The 23,269-nt window shown below is 44.3% G+C and overlaps 1 protein-coding gene and 1 long non-coding RNA gene across 9 annotated transcripts in view; one reads left to right on the forward strand and one right to left on the reverse strand.

Annotated features, from left to right (window-relative positions):
* The window catches only part of RHOXF1 (Rhox homeobox family member 1), a 127,340-nt gene that overhangs the window by 85,965 nt on the left and 18,106 nt on the right, over positions 1-23,269 (forward strand). The window lies entirely within an intron of this gene.
* On the reverse strand, positions 1,259-12,128 carry LOC140710831 (uncharacterized). The gene is made up of 4 exons (XR_012091912.1): positions 11,517-12,128; positions 11,117-11,206; positions 10,657-10,819; positions 1,259-4,414 (listed from the first exon to the last, which is right to left on the reverse strand). It is a non-coding gene; the product is annotated as an uncharacterized lncRNA (long non-coding RNA).

Here is a 23,269-nt window from a genome sequence, read left to right on the forward strand (position 1 = left end):
AGGGAGTAGGATGGAGTGGGTGCTTGCATGTGTTGTGCAGGTACTCAGGAGTGCCTCAGCCTCCTGAGTACCTGGAACTACAGGCATGCACCAGCACACCTGGGTAATTATTGTATTTTTAGTAGAGACAGGGTTTCACCACATTGGCCGGGCTGGTCTGGAACTTCTGGCCCCAAGTGATCCACCCACCTCGGCCTCCCAAAGTGCTGGGATTACAGGCGTGAGCCACCGTTCCCAGCTGCAGCCAAGATTTCTAAAATTGCAGGGCATCCTTCCTTTGCCTCTGGTTGTGACTGTGGATAGTGCAGCTTCTGCTATGTCTCCGGCTACAGACCCATTACAAATGCGCACTTACCTTCTGCGCTGAACTGGTGCTGTGGACCTGCAGTGATTTCCGTTCTTTCCTGCTGCTGCATAGCCCTCTTTTCCTCTACTCCTGCCCTTTTCTACAGATACCTTTCTGAGCTCTTGTTTAGGAATAAATACATTTTATTTATTGTCAAATAAACACAGCCAGGACAGATTGAGTGCTCTAAGATTCTTCCTTTAAGAAGTATTTTGTAGATACTGCAGGACTTGTTAATGTCCTGAATATAGAGAGTAGGTTTCAACTATAGGACCTATCCTCCATCATTTGGGTGACTCATTCTATTTTTGCTTGCACAACGACCCTTTTCATCAACCTCATTTTATATAAGAAATTAAACTGTTTTGTGGGCCCCTACATGTACTGTGGGTTCCAATCACCTCAACGACTGATCATAATGGATGAGTGCACCCATTATACCTCATGTTCCCAGAGGATGGGTAAGAAAACAGCTAGAAAATATTTGACCAATTCACTTTCGAAGAGATGGGAAGGGATGACAATCTGACAGACTCTTTCTGATTTTAACTAAGATGTCTCCTCCTCAGGCTGGCTCCTCCTGGAGCTAAACTGCTGGAATCTGAAATTTTGCTTTGCTTACCTGTTGGTAGCTGGCTAATCTCACTTGATCACTCTCCGTTTGTGTTAGTTTTCTAATCTGTAAAATGGGAATGACAATGATAACTATCTCATTGGGTTTTTGAATAGATGGAGATGATTAAACATGCTGCCTCATATTTCCTGCTTCTGCCAGTTTGTATGTGTTTATTCACAAGGGTCCTTGAAAGAAGAAAGATGATGGTTATTCTCTGGCAGTAGGCAACAGGGGCAGGAAGTTTTATTGTGAAAATAATGGTTATATAAGTCTTTTTGTACCTATATTTACTTCACTCAGTAACCTTTGTTGGCTGCTGTGTTTACAGGGCCCTGTGCCAGGAAATGTGAGGATTGCCACAATGTCTGATCAATGCCTGACCATTGTGCTGTAGGTTCTCAAAGTGTAGCAGGATTGATAAGGAATCAGAGAGATCGATGGGGTTCAGGAGGATATTTATTATTTAGGTGCACCAGCCCAGTCAGATTAACATCCAAAGGACTGAGCCCTGAACAAAGAGTTAAGTTACTTTTTAAGCATATCGTGGGGCAGGGGGGAGCATATTACAGAAGTGAGAAACAGAGACAGTTATTCAATTAATTGAGACATGCATTACATCATTTCTTAATTTTCAAGGAAAAACAGGTTTTACAACTTGAGTTTATCTGTCTAGTGACCTTGCAGCTGCACAGCTCGGGAAACAGGGTCTTTACAATGCCTGGGAAAGGAGGAGAGATAAGGCTCACTGGCCACAGAAAAACAGGCAGTTAATTTTTAAAGGACTCCAGCTCTTTCTTTTTCTCAGGGGGAATTGGGTCTTCTTACATACAACCGAGTTTCTGCTTACACATCCTTTAATTTCTTTTAATTCCTGTTCCATTCCCCCCTTTGGTGCTTTTTATAACAAAGGTGTTAATAAAAAGCACCACTTTTGCCACCTCTTCACAGAGCTGCTTCTACTGGCAGCGGCTGATATTTGGTTAATGCCATCAACTGCATGGTAGTGTGTCGGGTTACTACTGCCTCTACAGTTGACTGAATACGCCTAATAAACAGAGGTAAAAGGCAAGGGAGGATGAGGCAGATGCCAAGAATAAGCAAGAACCTACCAATGAGGGTTTTGAATCTTCCAAAGGTTGAGAACCATTTTCCAAACAAGGAATCCGGGGACCACCCAGACCAAGTCTGAACTAGAACATGGGCCAGCTCGCACATTCTAGCTGTGATTTCCATAATAGCTCGGCCATTATCAACAATTTCTAGGCAACAGTTGGTTAAATTAAATTTTCTACCTACTCCTCCTTCTGAGGCTAAGAGGTAATCTAAAGCTAATCTATTTTGATATACAGCATTTCTTATTTGTGTTGCTTGTATTGCCAATAAACCTAGTGCCCTTGATGTTTCATTGGTTATAATTTCAAGGACTACCTACAACTTTATGATGCAGTTGAGCATACAGATTGGGGTGCAATATCCCCATGACCCGTCTTGCGCCCAGGTAGCTGGCTTATAATATTTAATGATTCTTTCAGGAGACAATTATCTTTTCAGTCTCCTATGTCCACATCTTTTTGACATTTGTGTCTATTTTTGTGATTATGCTTCTTCTAGTTCTTTTATTTTCATCATAAACTGGATATCCTAAGAGTTCCCTTTGCTTTAGAGGAATTAGAAAGGATGGCTTGATTGTTCCTAACATACATGCCCCTGTCCATTTAGCTGGCAGTTGCTGATATGCCCATGCTCCACAGATCCATTATAGGACAGAGGGTACCTTCCAAGCATTTGGAGCCTCTACCTGATACCAAGTGTGGCTTAGAGTAGAGAATCGAGAGAAAGGGTTTGGACCTGGTAAGTAGGAGTCATTCTGGGCATTTCTCCATAGAGTTTTGTTTTTAGTCTCATCATAATGCTGTTGCCCTAGGCAGGTTGTTTCTCCTACTGCCTCTGTGAAAGCCTTTCCCCATCGGGTGATACAGTACTTTTTAATTATGGGGGTTTTTAACAACGAAACACTGGCTGAGGCTGTTGGTTCACTGGCAGGGTTAGGTGAAGTGAAGTGATCTTTTGGCATTAATTCCTTTGCCTCCCATGGCCACTGGTCCCCCATATTAGTTCCTCCACATACATAGCATGAGGAAATTCCTAAGCTGCCAGTTATGTTTTCAGCTAGTTGAGCAAATAAGTTTTTGGGTGATGGGGAAGCTCAGGCACTGGCTGTTCAAAATGCTTATAGAATGACTTATGGACCCAGAATTGCAGGATTGGACACTTTTGAGTCCTTCTAGTCTTTTTGACAATCAGTAGTGGAACTCCAAGGCCTGCTTCTTGTCTACCAACTCATAATAGTGCTGTCTGTCCTGTAGGCCAAAAAGGTAGCTCTGGCTTTAAGATAGTAAAATTTAAAGGATTGCATGTCCTTGTCTTACAATTTGGTTTGGCTGACATACTATTTAGCAGAGCAGTCCTTCCTGAATATAAGTGTTGGAGCTGTGTTAGCATAGACCACTGAATGTTACAGTCCGGGCATCCGATTTGTGGTTCTCCATACAGATGTTTAGGACTGCTGTTGTTAAGCCTCTCTTGTGTTAAACCATTGCAGACTGCTTCTTTTTTTTTTCTTTTTAAGATTATGAACATATGTGGCATGGCAGGCATCAAAGTACAAGGAAATGTGCCTTTTATAGGAGGGAGGGGCTTCTTTTGTTCAAGCTATAAGCTCTCCTTCTTTTTCTCCCTCTGATTTAATATGTACCTCAAATCAGAATTCATAAAGTAAGAGTTTTGGGTAATAACATACATATAGCTGATTATTTCCTGGGTCACAGACTGAATAGGTGGTCTGGTTGTATGCGCAGGTTCCTAATTTGGTTCCTGTACATTCATAGTAGGTTTGGTACAGTAGAGTTTTAACTATGGTATTTCTTACCCAGGTAGGGTATACACAGTGTGGGCATCTTTCTAGAGATTTCTCCTTTTTTACTATAGGCAAAAATGGTAAGAACATTAGCGTATGTAATAGAAACATGCTTATACTACACATGGGCATGGCAAACCTTCCTCTGGGCATAGATATTTGCAGCATTTGCAGTAATAACATAACAGAACAATCAGTATTGACAGAATTATAGCTAGGCTTACAAATTGTATCCACATTTACTTATCCAGAGATGGTCCTCTGAGCTTCAGCTGTGCATAGACTAGTCAGCTTCTGGGATGTGACTAGAGCAGAGCTTGCAGGATCCTCAAGCTTCAGCCATGTGTAGACTGACCAGCCTCCGGTGTGGTCAGAGCAGGGCAGTTGTCCTTCTCACTGGTAGTTGGGTGTTGCCATAGGACTGTTCGGGTGGGGCGATCTGGGTCTTGTTGGCTAGTCCACTGGTCGTCTTCGGGAGTCACTGCTGCCGCTGGTTTTAGCTGGCTATGGTGAATCCAAGGTGTGACACCTGCAACTTTAACAGCAGTGGGAGTAGACATGATCACAACATGGGGCCCATCCCGTAAGGGCCCCAGGGTTGTTGGATTCCACCTTTTTTTTTTTTTTTTTTTTTTTTGAGACGGAGTCTCGCTCTGTCGCCTCAGCTGGAGTGCAGTGGCGCAATCTCAGCTCACTGCAAGCTCTGCCTCCCAGGTTCACGCCATTCTCCTACTTCAGCCTCCCAGGTAGCTGGGACTATAGGTACCCACCACCATGCCTGGCTAATTTTTTGTTTTCGTATTTTTAGTAGAGAAGGGGTTTCACCATGTTAGCCAGGATGGTCTCGATCTCCTGACCTCGTGATCCACCTGCCTCGGCCTCCCAGAGTGCTGGGATTACAGGCGTGAGCCACCACATCCAGCCTGGATACCACCTTTTAACCCAGACAGAATCCCCCGGTTTATGTGGATGCACTGGGTCTGTTAGACTTATAGGTATCCTTTCCCTTACCCAGCCTTGCATCTCCTGCATTATTACCCCTTACGCACGCATCTGTCTTCTAAGGGTTAGCTCTCCTAACTCCTTTAAATCCCCTCTAATTTGATTAATTATTGGGGGTGGCCTTCTGAAAAATATTTCATAGGGCTAATACCCAATTTGTTTTGTAGGTGTACACCTGACCTGGAGGAGGACCACGGGCAAGACCTTATCCCATTGTAAATGAGTTTCCTGGCAAAAGTTTTTTAGTAGCTGTTTGAGTGTCTGGTTCATCCGTTCCACCTTCCCTGAACTCTCTGGTTGGTAGGCTGTGTGCAGTTTTCATGTGATCTTTAAAACCTGAGTGAGCTGTTGTACTACTTCTGCCACAAATACAGGACCATTGTCTGATCCTAGGGTTAAAGGCAATTCAAACCTTGGTATGATGCCTTTTAGTAGCACCTTTGTTGCCTCTCGGGCCTTTTCAGTCCTGGTGGGCAAGGCCTCAACCCACCCCAAGAAGGTGCAAAGAAACACTAGCATATACCAGTAACCTCCTGCTCAAGGCAACTCGGTAAAGTCTAGAAGCAGGTTCTCAAAAGGCACAGCTCCCATTTCCTGAATTCCTGGGGGTCGAGTAGGTCCTTGTTTTGGCTTATTCCAGGCACAGGATAGACATTGTTCGCAAACAGCACGGGTGATGGCAGAGAGCCGTGGCACATAGAAGTGTTGACCTATCAAAGTCTCTAGGGCCGTCTTTCCCATGTGTGTTCCTTGATGGATCTGCTTCACAAATCTTGGGGCTATTGTCTCTGGGACGGCTAACCTCCCATCAGAGAACAGTCACCATCCACCTTTAATGTATTTCCCTGTTTCCAGAACAAACCAAGCTTTTTCACTTGAAGAGTTAATGGGGTACCTCCAGCAAAGGGGGCTCTATAAGGAGAGGCATTGTTAGAGTTCTTTCTTCAGGTAAAGCCTTGCTCATTGCTGCCCGCCGAGCCTCTCGGTCTGCCTTTCTGTTGCCCTGTGCCTCATAGCTTTTCCCAATTTGGTGTTCTTTGCAATGAATGACGGCCACCTTCTCTGAAGCCCATATGGCTTCTAATAATTGCAAAATTTCCTCTTTGTTTTTTATTTCTTTTCCTTCGGTAGTCAAAAGTCCTCTCTCTTTGTATATCGCCCCATGGGTATGCAGAGTTGTAAAAGCATATTTAGAGTCAGTCTGTATGTTTACTTTCTTCCCCTTGGCCAATAACAGTGCTCTGGTTAATGCTATTAATTCAGCCTTCTGAGTGGAGGTCCAAGAAGGTAAGGCTTGAGCCTCGACCACCGAGTGTTGGGTCACTACTGCATACCCTGCATATTGCACCCCATGTGTTATGAAACTGCTGCCATCAGTGAAGTATTTAACATCTGGGCTCTCCAAGGGAGTATCTCTGAGGTCTTCCTGGCTCAAGAACACTTCATCCACAATCTTTATGCAACAGTGGGAAAAGTCCTGCCAGCAATGATGCAACCCACCATCCTTCCAATCAGGCTCCTCCAGAGGCAGCAGGGTAGCTGGGTTCAAGGTATTTACATTCTCTAGTGTTATCTGGGGATTTTCACATAGAAGCCCTTGATACTTAAGCATTCTAGAGTTGGACAGCCAACCATGTCCTCTTTGCTCCATTAAGGTGACTACAGCGTGTGTCACCCGAACTATTAACTTCTGACCTAAGCCTAGCTCATTGGCACCTTCTATAAGGATTGCAGTAGCTGCCAATGCCCTGAGGCAGCTGGGCCAACCTAAAGCCACCAAGTCCAGTCTTCTGGATAAGTATGCTACCAGCTGATGCCAAGAGCCCAACAACTGAGTTAAGACTCTAACTGCCATTCCTTTTCATTCATCCACATACAGAAAGAAGGGCTTTTTTACATCTGGCAACCCTAGTGCCAGGGCCTGGATGAGAGCTCCCTTTATATCCTTGAAGGCCTTTTCCTGTTCCTTTTCCCATAGGAGGAGCTCTCTTTCCTTTCCTTTTATAGCCTCATACAAGGGCCTTGCTATAAATCTGGAACCCAGATTTGGCAGAATCCCGCCATGCCTAGGAATTCCCTGACCTGCTGCCTTGTAACTGGGGTGGTCAGTGCACACACAGCCTCCTTGCGTGCACTTCCAAGCCTGTGCTGGCCTTGGGATATCATGAATCCTAGATATCCAACCTCCTGAAAACAGACTTTTGCCTTGTCGTTGGACACTTTATAACCAGCTTCACACAGCAGGTGAAGAAGCCTCTCTGTTCCGTGAAGTGATTCCTCCTTCATGGGGGCAGAAAATAGCAAATCATCAATGTGTTGTAATAGCCCACAGTTGTCACTAGGTGGCGCAAAAGCCTCAAGATGGGTAGCCAAAGCCTCCTTGAAGATAGTGGGAGAATTCTTGAACCCCTGCGGCAGCCTTGTCCAGGTATACTGCGATTGCCCCCACTGGAGGGCAAATGTAGGCTGACTTTAGGGAGCAAGCCTCAAGCAAAAGAAAGCGCCCTTTAAGTCCAGACACGTGAACCACATGGCCTCAGCAGGAATCTGTCGCAACCTTGTGTATGGGTTGGGTACTATGGCATGGATAGTGACAGTGGCCTTGTTTACCGCCCGGAGTTTCAGCACTGGCCTTTATTCACCATTTGGTTTGCGCACAGGCAGCAGAGGAGTAGTCCAGGAGGACTTGCATTTCACTATAACCCCATGTTCATAGAGCCGATTGAGATGTTTTGTTATGCCTTCCATTGCTTCTCTGGGTAGTGGGTACTGATGGACTCGTACCAAGGCAGCATGAGGGTTAAGCTCTACTACCACTGGGGATCTGTTTGCAGCAAGTCCAGGGGTGTTGTCCTTAGCCTATACACCTGATACCTTGAAAAGCATTCCCCACATATTGTGTAGGTCCGGCTCTGGCAGCCTCCTGGTATACAGTGCATAGAGCCTCCATTCCTCAGTTCTTGGGACAAAGGCAATGCCATTGCCTTTGGCTTCCCTATCTCCAAGGTCATACTCCTTTTAGGTGTAAAGGAAATTTGTGCCTGCAGTTTCTGGAGTAAGTCTCTCCCCATCAAGGGCACTGGACAATTTGGCATATATGGAAACACATGCTGCACTTCTTGTCCCCCAATAACGCATCTCCTGGATTTGGAAAGGTCTCTTTTTTTGGCCCCAGTAGCACCTACAATAGTAGCACAGTTCTTTGTGGGGGGCTAATTGGGTGAGTTACCACAGAGAAATCAGCAGCAGTATCGACCAAAAAAATCCACTAATTGGCCCCCTATTTCCATAGAGACCATAGGCTCCCCGGGGGCCTAAAAAGATGGAGCCTGGTCTGTCTCAGTCCTCAAAATTCTTGGCCCCTTCTAGGCCGATCAGATCAGGATCTGCCTTTGAAGCACCACAACTAGCAACCGAATGCCGCACTCAGGTGTTAGACCATTGACCATCATCTCCATCCTCTTCCTTTTCAGGGCACTCATTTTCCAATGGCCCATTTGCCTGCACCTTGCACATTGGTTCCGTTCCTGTCCAACTGGAACCGGCTTTTATCTCCCAGTCTTGTTTGCCCCCTTCCTCAGTCTCTGCCTCAGCCTCGCCCTCTAGCAAATCCAGGGTTACTTTCTGCTAGTGCAGCAGCTATAAATTGAGCTCTCTTTGTTTCTATTTCTGGTTTTTCTTTCTTCCTTTCTCTCCACCTTTTCATCCTGGTTTATGTATATTTTGTTTGCTATTTCCAGGGGTTCATTCATATTTTTCCCTGCAAAGCCTTCCAGCCTCTGAAGCTTTTGTCTTATATCTCCCTGAGCTTGCCTGACAAATGCCATATTTATCATATTTCGGTTTTTAGGATCCTCTGGAATAATTGGAGTGTACAGCCTATAGGCCTCACAAAGCCTTTCATTAAATGCATTTGGGCTTTTGTCAGGCTCTTGGCATACTTCTGATATTTTGCACATATTCATTGCCTTCCTTCCTCCCTCCTGCTTTTATCTCATTCAGGAGTGCCTTTCTACATAGCTGCAGCCCTTCCATGTCCCTTGCCTCATTTGGGTCCCAGTTAGGGTCCTCATCTGGTTATCGCTCCATGGTGAACTGGCACGGGTTAGGGGTGGTCTCTGGAGCTTCCCCTTGTAACCAGCTGAGAGCTGCCTGATTAACTCTCCTATGCTCCTCTGTATTCAATAATGTTAGCAAAAGTTTCTGACAGTCTGGCCAGGTTGGGTTATGTGTCATAATAATAGAATTCACCAAATCAGTGAGAGCCTGAGGTTTTTCTGTATAGGAGGGGGCGTGCTGTTTCCAATTTAAGCAATCAGTAGTGGAGAAAGGCTGATAAACATAAAGCCTAGGGCCAGCTTGTATCTGCCTCTGGGCATCATAAACTTGTGTCCTGGTCTCTCGAAGTGGCATCTGCAAAGCCCGTGGTCGGCCTGAGCAGAGGCACCCAGCTGCCTCGCCCTGTCCATCTTCCTTGTTTTTTTCTAATGAGGGCTTCTGATCCTCTGTGGGGGGAGATTGAGTCTCACTTTCCTCTGAGCCCGACTCTACAGACACTCCTGACTCTGCCTCCTGCCTTATTCTGGTCAAAGATGGGTAGACTGGCACATATGGGGGTAGACATTCCCTTTCCTCAGGTGGGGCCTGAAGAACTGGTTTCGGCTGAGGCTTCAGGGATTCCTTTTCCTGGGAGATGCTAGGGGCTTTGGGTTCCTCTGCTTCCTTTGGTTGGGCTGCACGAGCCACTAATGCCTTGCAATATCCCTCTAGGCAGGGCTGTAGCCACTTGAGGCGACTTTGTGCCACATGGAGCCAAGAGTCTATATAGGGAAACTGGTCTGGGTATCCTGGTTGTCCTCGAACTCCAGTGACCACCTTAAACACATGGCCAGTTAATTCCCTGTCTATTATACCTTCAGAGGTGCCACCCCACATTGAAAGCAGGCCAATCTATTTCACAGTATGTCCTTAGCTTTAGAGCATCCAGTTTCATCCCATAATCACCTCTAATCCTTTTTTAAAACTCTATATCATGCACTCCAAAGGAGTTAGTTTCAATGCTTTCCCTCCCATTTCCACCCTTGCAATGCACTTTCACTCTTTCACCCTTGGGTCCACCAGACTGGGTCCTATTATGGGAGTTTCATACACTGCTTAGCCAGGAACGTGCATTCCCGTCATAGCCTGCTGTGGCTGTGAAGCTGGTCTTATCAGCCGTATACAGTGTCCTAGGTCTGATTTCCCCGACACTCGCCTTAGAGCACACAGCCCATGCTAAGGGATCTGTGCCTCCCCACATCACTCGCCACATTGGCCTCTCCCGAGACTATCTCTTTCTCACACTTTCACACACCTCCCCTGCACCAGGACTCCTCATCGGATGAAACGAGCGCCTCTCGTGTCCTGGGTGAGCCTAGTTAGGCTCCCACATTCACGCATATACACACACCACTCCTATCCCAGGACTCCTCATCGGACAAAATGACCCTCTCTCATGTCCCAGGTAGGCTCACATGCACCCACACACTCCCAGTTGGGGTAGCAAGCCACTCTTGCCACCCTGCCAGCAAGCTCTACCTTGCTACATTTGCCGCTCTATTGGCCCATTTTCTCCCTTTTCCCAGTTCCATTGTTAGTGGGGACATGAAGTTCATCCAAATTGGCAAGCCACTCTTGCTGCCCCCAGCCACTCTGGGTTAGATTAATGGTCAGTCCCTGAGAGGTAACTTCATCCTTATGGGACGGGCTTTCCTGTCTTGGGCCCTTGCTCCTTACCACAGTTCCTGAAGTGCTGGTATCGTCCTGCAGCCCCGTCCCCGAATCCGTTGCACTGCCAGGCAGGCCAGTGGGATGCAAGGAGAGCCAGTCTCTATCCGGGTGAAGCTCCCCTGTGGCAAGTCTTAGATGCCAGGTCTCCCCTGGTCCCAGGGCTCTAGTCCTGCAGGCAAAGGGAACAGTAAATCTGTCGTCTCCAATCCCAGGCGAGTCCCCAGAAATGTTACAGGATGTTTTAAGGAATCAGAGACCAATGGGGTTCAGGAAGATATTTATTATTTAAGTGCACTGGCCCAGTCAGATTAACAACCAAAGGACTGAGCCCTGAACAAACAGTTAAGTTACCTTTTAAGCATTTTGTGGGGTGGGTGGAGATCTATGAAGGGGGAAGCATATTACAGGAGTGAGAAACAAGGAAAGTTATTTAATTAACTGAGACGTGCATTACAGCATTTCTTACTTTTCAAGGAAAACCATGTTTTACGACTTGAGTTTATCTGTCTAGTGAACCTGCAGCTGCACAGCTAGAGAAACAGGGTCTTCACAATGCCTGGGAAAGGAAGAGAGATAAGGCTCGCTAGCCACAGAGAAATAGGCAGTTAATTTTTAAAGGACTCCAGCTCTTTCTCTTTCTCAGGGGCAATTGGGTTGTCTTACATACAACTGAGTTTCTGCTTACACATTCTTTAATTTCCTTTAATTCCTATTCCAATACCATAGAAGCAATTAAGGGCAGGTCTAGAGTTAGTTAAGGTGGAGGTGGTGATAGAGAGAAGGACAGGGTTACACTGATAAGGCTGACAATTAGAAGGGGCAGTTCTTTTAATGAAATAGATGAGGGGTTTTAGATCTGCACAAACCTTTTTCATGGAAGTCCAACTTTGCTTCTGAGTAGTTTAAAGGACATAGTCCCATTTACTACAAAGTTGCCAGGCTATAGGAGCAGAAAATCAGCATCTTGGCTGCAGGTGATCACAACAATGAGTGCTAGGGGTAACTGTGTAAATTAGAGGGCTGGGGCATAAATAATTGTGTGAAAAGGTTAGCTGTCATTGATCTTTTACATTTCCACAAAGTATGATAGAGCAAGCATTAAAGGCAATGGTCTGAGGTGAGTCAGACTTAGTTACAAAGGAGCTAGTAACAGAACAAGGAAAGGAAAGGAAGCAATATAGAAGGTATATGAAAATTAAGCTTTAACTTTAACTTAGTAGGGCTTAATCCTAGTACGGTAACCCATGATTCTGACGAAGAAGATGTTTTCTTGACTCGAGTATGGTGGGTCCATCCTTTCTTGGCTGTGCGGAAGGCAGTCTCAGTGGTTAACAGCAAAAAATAGGGTCCTTCCCAGGCTGGCTCGAGTTTTTTTCTTTCTGTCTTTTGATAAGGATGTGGTTTCCAGGCTTGTGCTGGTGTACTGGAAATTCTAGGGGTAGTGCCTGTGCTAAAAGACTTTCAGCACAGGGAAGGGAAAGTGGAAGATAAATTAAGTATATAATTTTTGCTGCATATCCTGGGGCTTGAGGCCCCATGGTGATGCCTCCCACTCCATTCCTGCTCAGCACCACTCATGCAATGCTGTGGTCCTGCCCCCTCTTAAGATCTTGGCCTTCTAGTGGCCTTCACCTCCCCTGCGCATTGTGGCCTTTGGGATGAGGGGCTTGTGACTTACCCAGCCGCCCTTGGGCCTTAAGAAAGCTAAACACCATTTTATGTTTGACAATGTTTTTTGTATGATTTTGTACCAGATAAGTTAAAATTTACCTTTATATTAATGTGCTATTAATGTTAAACTTAATTTTAATAAAATCTTGTAGACATCCCATTTTAATGTCTGACTATAAGGTAAGATTTTTATAGCCTCTTTTTAACATGTTAAAATTTTTGTGAAAGAGCACGTTAGTGCTTTAAGAAAAATCTATTGTGCTTTTATTTTAATGTCCAGTTCACAGAAAAACTGGATGATAAACCCTTTAGCTTTAGCGAAAATGTTTACACACACAATTTCCTTCATAATTAACATGTTAAAACTTGCTTACAGCTTTAAAACAAAAATTTTTTAACCTTTTAATGTAGGTAAAAATCCATATTCTTATGCCTCCTTATAATCCTTTTATTAAGAGCATATTTTATTTTTCTTACATACTTTGTACATAAACTGTTGTTTTAATAGTTTTACATTCACTAGGCCTAATTACATTTAAATTATACAATATTTCTTGCATAAATTCCCTTTTATAACTTTTCTTACGACTTTCACAATCTTCAACACGTCTTAACTTTCTGCCTTCCTTTTACACTATTTCTTTTCCTAGTTTCACCCTCTGTATCTTTGATTTCTGTCTCTTCCAGTTTCCCTCTTACTTATTCTTTCCCCCCATTTCTCTCTCTCTCTCATTTGCACTCTCTTTTTCTCTCTCTCTCTCCCTATCATCCCTTGTTTCCTTTTTCCCTCCCAAGTTCTTCTGGTCCTGCGACAGGTGGAGCCAGGCTCCACCTGTCAAGGGCATAAGCCCCGCCCCCCCCCCACACTGCTGTCTGTTTCATCTGTTTCGTCTGTTTTTTTTTTCTTTTCCCAATTTCCCTTTTTACTTTTCTCCTTTCTTCCTACACTCAGTTTCTTGGCTAGGTGGGATTTGTGGGGCTGCAGTCCAGGCCCCAGGCCATCACTGGCCCAGAGGCTTAGCAGATGCCTGCTGCAAATTGCAAGAATTATGCCCTTTCACCTCCTCTGCTCTCCTCCCAGCTCCGTTCCCCACCCTCTTTTTCACATAGAGCTGGGCTGGGGAGAGGAACTTAACCCTTTGTGCACCTGTCTGGCTCCCTGCTTGCTGTTTTTGTTCTCTTTCTCTCTGACTTCCTTTCCTGCTTTCTTTTTACTCCCTGCTGGTCTTTCCTTTGCCTCTGCCAGCCACCTATGCTGCTGTTTTCCCCTCTCTCCTTCCCCTTCACCTAGGGGAGCAACCAGTGGGAGTGGAGCTTAGCCTTTTTCTTTCCCCAAGAAGAGAGGAAAGGGGAGTTTTGAATATATGTATATAGTTACTACCAGAGATTTGTGTGAGGTTCAACCCCCACAATGGGGATTTCTCACCTCTTTTTGAGGTTCAACCCTCCCAGTGGGGATTTCTTACCTCTTTTAGAGGTTCAACCCCCCAATGGAGATTTCTCACCTGTTTTTGAGGTTCAACCCCCCCGCCATGGGGATTTCTTACCTCTTTTTAAGGTTTAACCCCCTCAATGGGGATTTCTCACCTCTTTTTAACCTCCAAGATATCCTGACTAAGGAATACTTTACCTCTCCCCATGGCTTTCTTTCCCTAGTCCTGACTAAGGAATGCTCTACCACCCCTGCAGTTTCTCTCTCCTTGGTATGTCTTAACCAAGGAATACTTTACCACCCTGCCACTTTTTCCTCAGTCCCCACCACCAAGGAAATACTTTACCAGCTCTCCCAGTGCTTTTTTTTTTTCCCCTCAGTCTGTGCACAGAGTTTTCTGGTTCACGTGATATGTGAGGATGCTTTACTCCAGATTGCCAGCCAGTGTTTTTTTCCTGCGTTGTTGAGAGTCTGGGTTTATTCATCACACCAGGTGGGCCTTAATTCCATATCCCTGAGGCCACTGCAATAAGGCAGAGGAGTATGCTCCCTCATGAGAAAGGACTGGAGACCGCCCCTGGAAGAGAATGTATCTGTGTATGGATTTCCACCAAAATTGTTAGAAATGCTTGTTCCCCAGTGCCATAAAGAAATTTACTTGAATGTAAATATAATTTCCTCAGCAAGGGCATTTTTACTCTCTGCAGAAAGGGTACACTCACCAGCAGTTCTGCCACTAGAGTACACTAGGGAACAAGGGAGACAGGGTCGTTTATAACCTGACGCATCCACCCTACTGACAGGTGACGACGTGCTAGCAGCCCCCACTCTCAGCGCCTCTTCGGCCTCGGCATCTGCTCTGGCCACACTTGAGGAGCCCTTCAGCCCACCACTGCACTGTGGGAGCCCCTCTCTTGGCTGGCTGAGGCTGGAGCTGGCTCCCTCTGCTTGCTGGGAGGCATGGAGGGAGAGGCGCGGATAGGAACCAGGTTGCGCTCAGCGCTGGAAGGCCAGTGTGAGTTCTGGGTGGGCGCGGGCTCAGCCAGCCCTGCACTCAGAGTGGCCTGCCAGTGCCACCGGCCGCAAGCAGTGAGGGGCTTAGCACCCAGGCCAGCAGCTGCAGAGGGTGCGCCGGGTCCCCCAGCAGTGCTGGCCTGCCCACACCATGCTCAAATTCTCGCCAGGCCTCAGCTGCCTTCCCACGGGGCAGGGCTCGAGACCTGCAGCCCGCCATGCCTGAGTCTCCCCTATGGGTGCCTCACCCTGCTCCGCGGTGCCTGGTCCCATCAACCGCCCAAGGGCTCAGGAGTGCAGGCCCGCAGCATGGGACTAGTGGGCAGCTCCACCCGCGGCCCTGGCATGGGATCCATTAGGCGAAGCAAGCTGGGCTCCTGAGTCAGGTGAGGTCTTGGAGAATTTTTACGTCTAGCTGGAGGATTGTATAGGCACCAATAAGCACTCTTTGTCTAGCTCAGGGTTTGTGGATGCACCAATCAGCACTCTGTATCTAGCTAAGCTGGTGGGGACTTGGAGAACTTTTATGTCTAGCTCAAGGTTTGTAAATGCACCAATCAGTGCTCTGTGTCTAGCTAATCTAGTGGGGACCTGGAGAACTTTTGTGTCTAGCTAAAGGATTGTAAATGCACCAATCAGCACTCTGTGTCTAGCTCACAGATTGTAAACGCACCAATCAGCTCTCTGTAAAATGGACTAATCAGCTCTCTGTAAAATGGATCAATCAGCTCTCTGTAAAATGGACCAATCAGCAGGATGTGGGTGGGGCTAGATAAGGGAATAAAAGCAGGTTGCCCAAGTCAGCCAGGGGCAAGCCACTCAGGTCCCCTTCCACACTGTGGAAGCTTTGTTCTTTTGCTCTTTACAGTAAACCTTGCTGCTGCTCCCTTTTTGGGTCCACGCTGCCTTCATGAGCTGTAACACTCACTGCAAAAGTCTGCAGCTTCACTCCTGAAGCCAGCGAGACCATGAACCCACCGAGAGGAATGAACAACTCCAGACACGCCACCTATAAGAGCTGTAACACTCACCACGATGGTCCACGGCTTCATTCTTGAAGTCAGCAAGACCAAGAACCCACCAATTCTGGACACACTACTGCTGTGTCCAGTTTCCATTGACTGGAATGGAACCTCACATTCTGTATTAGTCCCGACTGGCTAGCAACTTAGAATTTTTTATGAGAGGCAAAGGCAGAGGAGAACAAAGGAAGGAGGAAGTAATTTATGGAATGCCGAGAAAGGTAAAAACACCTTCAAATAAGGAAAAGCAACAGGCTATGACCTAATGCTTGCTTGGGCCAGTATAAACATGCCAGGGCAAATATTTAGGCTAAATTGTGGGAGCTAAGAACATAAAGCACATTGATTTCTTTATTATGGCTCACAGATATTTAAGAATGTTAGCCCAGGTCTTTGAATAAATTTTGCTTCTAAGAATAAACAAAATAGAGAATAGGACAGCAGTATAAACAATCAGCAGAACTAAAATGTGGTTCTCTGAAAGATCAACAAAGTTGACAAACTTTTAACCAGACTAAGAAAAAGAGAGAATATCAAAAACTAAAATAAGAAATGAAAGAGGGGATAATACTGGTACAAAAACAGACACATAGACCAATGGAACAGAATAGAGAGCCCAGAAATAAAGCTGCACACCTATGGCCATTTGATCTCCTACAAAAATGAACAATGGGGAAAGGACTCGCTATTCAATAAATGGTGCTGAGATAGCTAGCTAGCTATATGCAGAAGAATGAAACTGGACCCCTACCTTTTATCATATACAAAAATTAACTGAAGATGGGTTAAAGATTTAAATGTAAGACATCAAACTATAAGAACCCTAGAAAATCTATGAAACACCATTCTGGACATCAGCCTTGAGAAAGAGCTTGTAAATCCTCAAAAGCAATTGCAACAAAAACAAAAATTGACAATTGGGACCCAAGTAAACTAAAGCGCTTTTGCATAGCAAAAGAAGCTATAAACAGAGTAAACAGACAACCCACAGAATGGGAGAAAATATTCACAAACTATGCATCCAACAAAGGTGTAGTATCCAGAATCTATAAGGAAACAATTCAAGAAATAAAAAACCAGTAACTCCATTAAAAAGTGGGCAAACAACACATGAACAGATATTTTTCAAAATAAGACATACAAGTGGCCAACAAACATTTGAAAAAATGTTCAGTATCACTAATCATCAGAGAAATGCAAATCAAAACCACAATGAGATACCATCTCACACCCATCAGAATGGCTATTATTAATAAGTCAAAAAACAACAGATGCTAGTGACGCTGCAGAAAAAAAGGACACTTACACACTGTTGGTGGAAATGTGAATTAGTTCAGCCACTTTGGAGAGCAGTTTGGAGAATTCTCAAAGAACTTAGAACTGTCATTTGACCCAGCAATCCCATTACTGGCATATATCCGAAAGAAAATAAACTGTTCTACCAAAAAGACACATGCACTCATATATTCATCACAGCAATATTCACTATAGTGAAGGCATGGACTCAACCTAGATGCCTATCAAGGATGGACTGGATAAAGAAAATGTGGTACATATACACCGTGGCATACTGTGCAGACATAAAAAAGAATGAAATCATGTCTTTTGCAGCAACACGGATGCAGCTGGAGGCCATTATCCTAAGTTAATTAACACAGGAACAGAAAACCAAATACTGCATGTACTCACTTACAGTGGTAGCTAAACATTGGGTACTCATGGACAAAAAGATGGCAATAATAGGCACTGGGGACTGATGGCGGAAGGTAGGGAATGGGGCAAGGGTTGAAAAACTAACTGTTGGGTACTATGTTCACTAGTATCCCATCTGAATGACAGGACCATTCATATCTCAAACCTCAACATCATGCAATATACTCATGTAACAAACCTGCACATGTATCCCCTGAATCAAAGATAAAAGTTGAAATTATTTTTTTAGAAGAGGGGATGTTACCACTGATATGACAGAAATAAAAAGGATTATAAGAAAATACTATGAACATTGTATTTCAACAAATTAGATGCCCTAATGTATTGAAAAAAATTCCTACAAACATACAAGCTACCAAAACTGACTCAAGAATAAATAGAAAATCTGCATAGACTTATAACAAGTATGATATTTGACAATAGTGCCAAACCATTCAAAGTGAAACGGCTTCGTCTAGGGAAATACCTGTGGTTAGCTGTCTCACGCTGATGATTAACGACATGGACACACACATGGAGTGGGTTAAGGAGCAAAAAGTTTAACAGACAAAAAGGAAGAGAGACAGAATAAGCTTCCTCATGCTGAGAAAGCAGGTCGCCCGAGAGAGGGTTTCCGGGTTTGGGGCAAAACGTGATCAATTTTGTACGGAGGCTTGAGGAGGCGGTGATTGATTTACATAGGGCCCAGGGGATTGGTTTGACCAGGTGTTCCATTTACACAGCCCATGAAAAGACTGGCCCTCCAACCCTAATATTTTATTATGCAATTGTGGCTTCTATCTGACTGTTGCCATGACACCTGCACATGTGACTTTACCCCGCTGGTGCCATGACACCCACACACGTGGTCACAAAGAAAAGGGAGCGAGAATCGCCATATTGAATGTGCCTGGCTTCCAGGTACAGCTGCTGGTATTCAATATGAAAGCTAGCTTGCATAGCTATGCTTGCAGCTTGACGTTTCAGGCCGCTTTCTGTTAGAAAAGAAATGGTTTGGGGGTCACTTTTTATCAATGGAAAATTCCACCAAGAACTCTTTACCCTTTCTAATTGCCTAAAATAATTTTTAAGAACTGCTGTATTTAAAGGATATGTGTACCGAAACTAAGCCAAAACACAACTTTAATAGGCCTAAGGTCTGTGTGTTTGCTTCTAGACAAAATAAATGGGGTACAGAACAAATAAAAAGGTGTTGATGGGGAGAGAACAGATCATGGTCTTTCACAGAGCATTCTGTGCTTCTGGACTCAGAAAAGCTGTCAGACACCTGGTTATGGCTTATTACAGCTACAGAAAACACATTAAAATCAGTAAAGGAAAAAGGTATCACTTGAAGAGAACAGATATTCACATTTCAAATTAAATACTTCAGGAAATCCAGTTTAAATAATTGAAAGCAAAACTCAAATGCCAAAAGTGGGTAAATATTTAGTCATATTTTCTTTTAAATTTCTTTAGATTAATTGTTGTTATTATTGTTGCTGCTGTTGAATATCCATTGCCTTCCTATCCTTAACACTACAGGAACACAAATATGTCATCGTAGATATATTAGCATAAGGCATTCCCTACTCTTCTAACCAATTCTGAACTCTTAACCGTGTGATTTCAAATAAAAAATTTTCCCAGGATATGCTCGGTAGTGAAGATACAAATAGGTTTGTAACAATGACATTTGGGGAAATTTATCAGGGCTTTACATGTATTTACAGAATAGAAACAGGCAGAGAATGCTTAAGGGCACTAATCCCATTTGTGAAGACTCTACCCTCGTGACCTAATAACCTACCAAAGGCCCCACCTTCTAATACAATCACATTAGGGGTCAGGATTTCAACATATGAATTTGGGGGGGGGACACAAACATTGAGTCCATAGCACTGTCATATACTAGTGTTCTGTAGCAGATTAGCAAATTTATGAACACACAATTTCTAGAGGAATATACTTCCTTATTGTATAATTTTTCATGTTTATCAACAGAATCAGATGTATTTAGCTTCACTATATCATATAAAAATAAAACACCAGGCCAGGCATGGTGGCTCAATCCTGTAATCCCAACACTTTGAGAGGCTAAGGTGGGCGGATCATGAGATCAGGAGATTGAGACCATCCTGGCTAACACAGTGAAACCCTATCTCTACTAAAAATACAAAAAAGTAGCCAGGCATGGGGCACGCACCTGTAGTCCCAGCTACTCGGGAGGCTGAGGCAGGAGAATCACTTGAAACCGTGAGGTGGAGGTTGCAGTGAGCTGAGATCGCGCCACTGCACTCCAGCCTGGTCGACAGAGGGAGACTCCATCTAAAAAAATAAAATAAAATAAAACCCCAAAAGCATATAAACTTAAAACTTAGGTTCAGTAATTAGTGTTTAAGTGGTTTATCTTACTTAGAAAAGATCTAGATTCTTATTTTAGGCAAACATAACATTAAACAAGGCTAGCCATCATTTGAAGTTATTTCCCTATTAACTATTTTTACAGCATGTCCATGTTTGGCATCACAAAAGCAAAAACTTAAAATGTTAAATGCATGAGTTCATTGTTTTACTACTGTGCTTGACACATGTGAGGTAATGGATATCAGACAATTCATTTTTACCTGCATCTTTACTTGTACATTTATTCTTAGCTTGGATTTTTTTATTATTATTATTATTATTATTATTATTATTATTATTATTTCAGAGACAGTCTCACTCTGTCCCCAGGGCTGGAGTGCAGTGGCACCTTCTCAGGTTACATACATATTGACCCCTCCTGTATGTCTTTTTTTTTTTTTTTTTTTTTTTTTTTTGAGATGGAGTCTGGCTCTGTCGCCCAGGCTGGAGTGCAGTGGCCGGATCTCAGCTCACTGCAAGCTCCGCCTCCCGGGTTTACGCCATTCTCCTGCCTCAGCCTCCCTAGTAGCTGGGACTACAGGCACCCGCCACCTCGCCCGGCTAGTTTTTTTGTATTTTTTTAGTAGAGACGGGGTTTCACCGTGTTTGCCAGGATGGTCTCGATCTCCTGACCTCGTGATCCGCCCGTCTCGGCCTCCCAAAGTGCTGGGATTACAGGCTTGAGCCACCGCGCCCGGCCTCCTGTATGTCTTAACCAAAAGATGTGGAAAACATAAACTAAAAAAAAAAAAAAAAAAAAAAAACCTTCCATTTGTGTATTGAGTCCACCTGTCATCATATCCCCACAGGAACTCTGGATACAATTGACAGTGGGGACGGGGCATGATAAGTAATTAAGACTGAATGCTACATATTATCCCAGATAATTCAGAAAATGTCTTGTTAGCTCTGCAAAACATGAACCATCAAATCAAAACTATATCTGACCCCACATTATAGCTAGCTCAATAGTTAGCATCCTGGTTCAGGTCAGAACCGTTCTGGCGTCTAAAGCTCCTTATAACTTTGGCCCTGGTTGCAGGGATAGGCATATTTCTTTGCTGTGGATTTTACTGCTGTTGCACCTTCTGTATGGAAATGCAAGACAGGTTTTCCCAAGAGACTTTCCTGGCCTCGCACCATAATGCTCCAACAAACATTGTCTGTGAACCCCAGTATTTGTGAATATTTCCAACTCCAATGGATCAGTTCCATTCTGATACCCTATAACTCCTCCCACTTTCAGCAGTAAGTAGCCAGAATAAAAACAATGCCCAAATGCCATGAAAATGGAATAGAATTTGACAGTGGGGAGTCGTAACCAAGTACCTCATTTTCTTTAAAAGAATTATTTTTACCTTTTTTTCTTTTTCCCTCACCTCTTACTTTGCTCTTTAGGAATACAATTATAAACTTTACCTTCTTTCCAACAGGCACTCCCTGTGAAGCAGGAGAATAGGGGCTGGAGGCAGGAAACCTAAAGCTGTTTCACGCTGACTTCCTAGAACTAAATTGAAAGGAAAACCCTAACTTTCCACACCTAAGTAACAAAAGGACCAAAGGCTACTGCCTTTGCAAACCCCCACCCTTCCTTCATGGCAGATGGGAAATTGAAAGTACCTCTGATTGGTTGATTTTGGCAACCAATCAGAATTTTGTATAGGAGTGTAACTTTATAACTTTAGTTCAGCTCAATCTGATTGATTGCCAGACAGGTCTTCGTTTGCATAGAAGTACAACTTTGTGACTTCACTTTAGCCTCTGATTGGTTGCTTTCTGCAACCACCAGATGTTTGCATAGGAATGTGACCTTTGTAAGTTCACTTCAGCCTCTGATTGGTTGCTTTCCACAACCATTCAGACTGATTGCAGGCCACCACTTTATTTACATGAGGTGAGCACCAACTGGCCAATGGGAAACCTCTAGTGGGTATTTGGACCCAGGAAGATTCTGTATCTGGGCCCTTGAGCCACTGCTCAGGCCTGCTGCCACCCTGTGGAGTGTACTTTTGATTTCAGTAAATCTCTGCTTTTGTTGCTTCACTCCTTCCTTGCTTTTCTTTGTGCATTTTGTCCAATTCTTTGTTCAAAACGCCAAGAACCTGGACACCCTCCACCAGTAACACCTAGACTGAAAGCTTATCTAAATATATGTTTGCTTAGAAGTGTCAGGGACCAAATCTCAAAACAAAACAGGCACTCTCTGGAATTCCCCACCAGGAGATTGTCTCAAGACAATTAATTCACAATCCAATTGCATCCATGATGGTGCAGACCAGACCATTACATGGCATCACTCAATATAAGTCATCCAAGTGAGTTACGTAGACCCCGCAACTCCTCGCCCCTCCTCCATGCCATTCACACCAACTTTCCCTTTTTAAGCCCTTGCTTTCTGCCCTGAAAGTTAAAGCAGTTCCCTTAAGGCAGGAGCCTGTTGTTTCCCCACTGCTAAGCTCTGGAATAAAAGTCACTTTCTTTTTACCACCCTCGTCCTTGTTATTCAATTTTGCAAGCAATGAGCAGCTGAGCTTGCATTTGGTTACAGTAAGAGGAGGAAGGAGGAGAGAAACCAATGGGAAGAGAGAAGTCTTAGAGACACCAGTTTGGGGAGATCATAAGTTTCCCAAAAAGACCAGTGAAGTTCCAAATTATCCTCAGCAAAATCACGTCAACAAGAAGGAGTTGGACAGTGTAGGTGAAGCATATAGTCAGTAGGAATTCAAGAATGGTGTTTCAGTTGACTCAGAAGTTCCCATGGGAAAAACAGGATCAAATAGAACAGAGAGACCTCACAAAATAATAAGGAAAAAAATTTCCAGCTTGGGCAACATAGTGAGACCCTGTCTCTACAAAAAAAAAAAAAAATTAAAATTAGCCAGGCATGGTGGCGTGTGCCTGTACTCCTAGCTACTCAGGGGTGCTGAGGTGGGAGGATTGCGTAAGCCTGGGAGGTTAAGGCTGCAGTGAGCCATGATCACACCACTGCGCTCCAGCCTGGCCAACAGAGGAAGACCCTGTCTCAAAAAAAAAAAAAAAAAAAAAAAATTCCAGCCCAAAGAATCAATGAATAATTCCCACTCAAAATAGAAAGCCAGAAAGAAAAACTTCCAGCCCAGGGAGCCAGAGTAATCCCCACTCAAGACAGAGATCCAGGAAGGAGAACGTCCAGCCTAGGAGACACCTTTCAAAAGAAGCCTGGTACTCTAACCTGCTTCAGAGAGTATACTCAGAATCTTAAGAATCAAATCAGTCCTTACCAGCTTTAACAGAAGTTTGCCTGGAACAATGGTTCAAAAGTCTGACTTAGCAGTGGATCCCAAATCCATCAGTCAGGAGTGAAGGAAAGGGCTTAAAAGGTGCACGTTTGAGGTCCGCAGTG

Source organism: Chlorocebus sabaeus, chromosome X, assembly GCF_047675955.1.
Source record: "Chlorocebus sabaeus isolate Y175 chromosome X, mChlSab1.0.hap1, whole genome shotgun sequence".
NCBI lineage: Eukaryota > Metazoa > Chordata > Mammalia > Primates > Cercopithecidae > Chlorocebus > Chlorocebus sabaeus.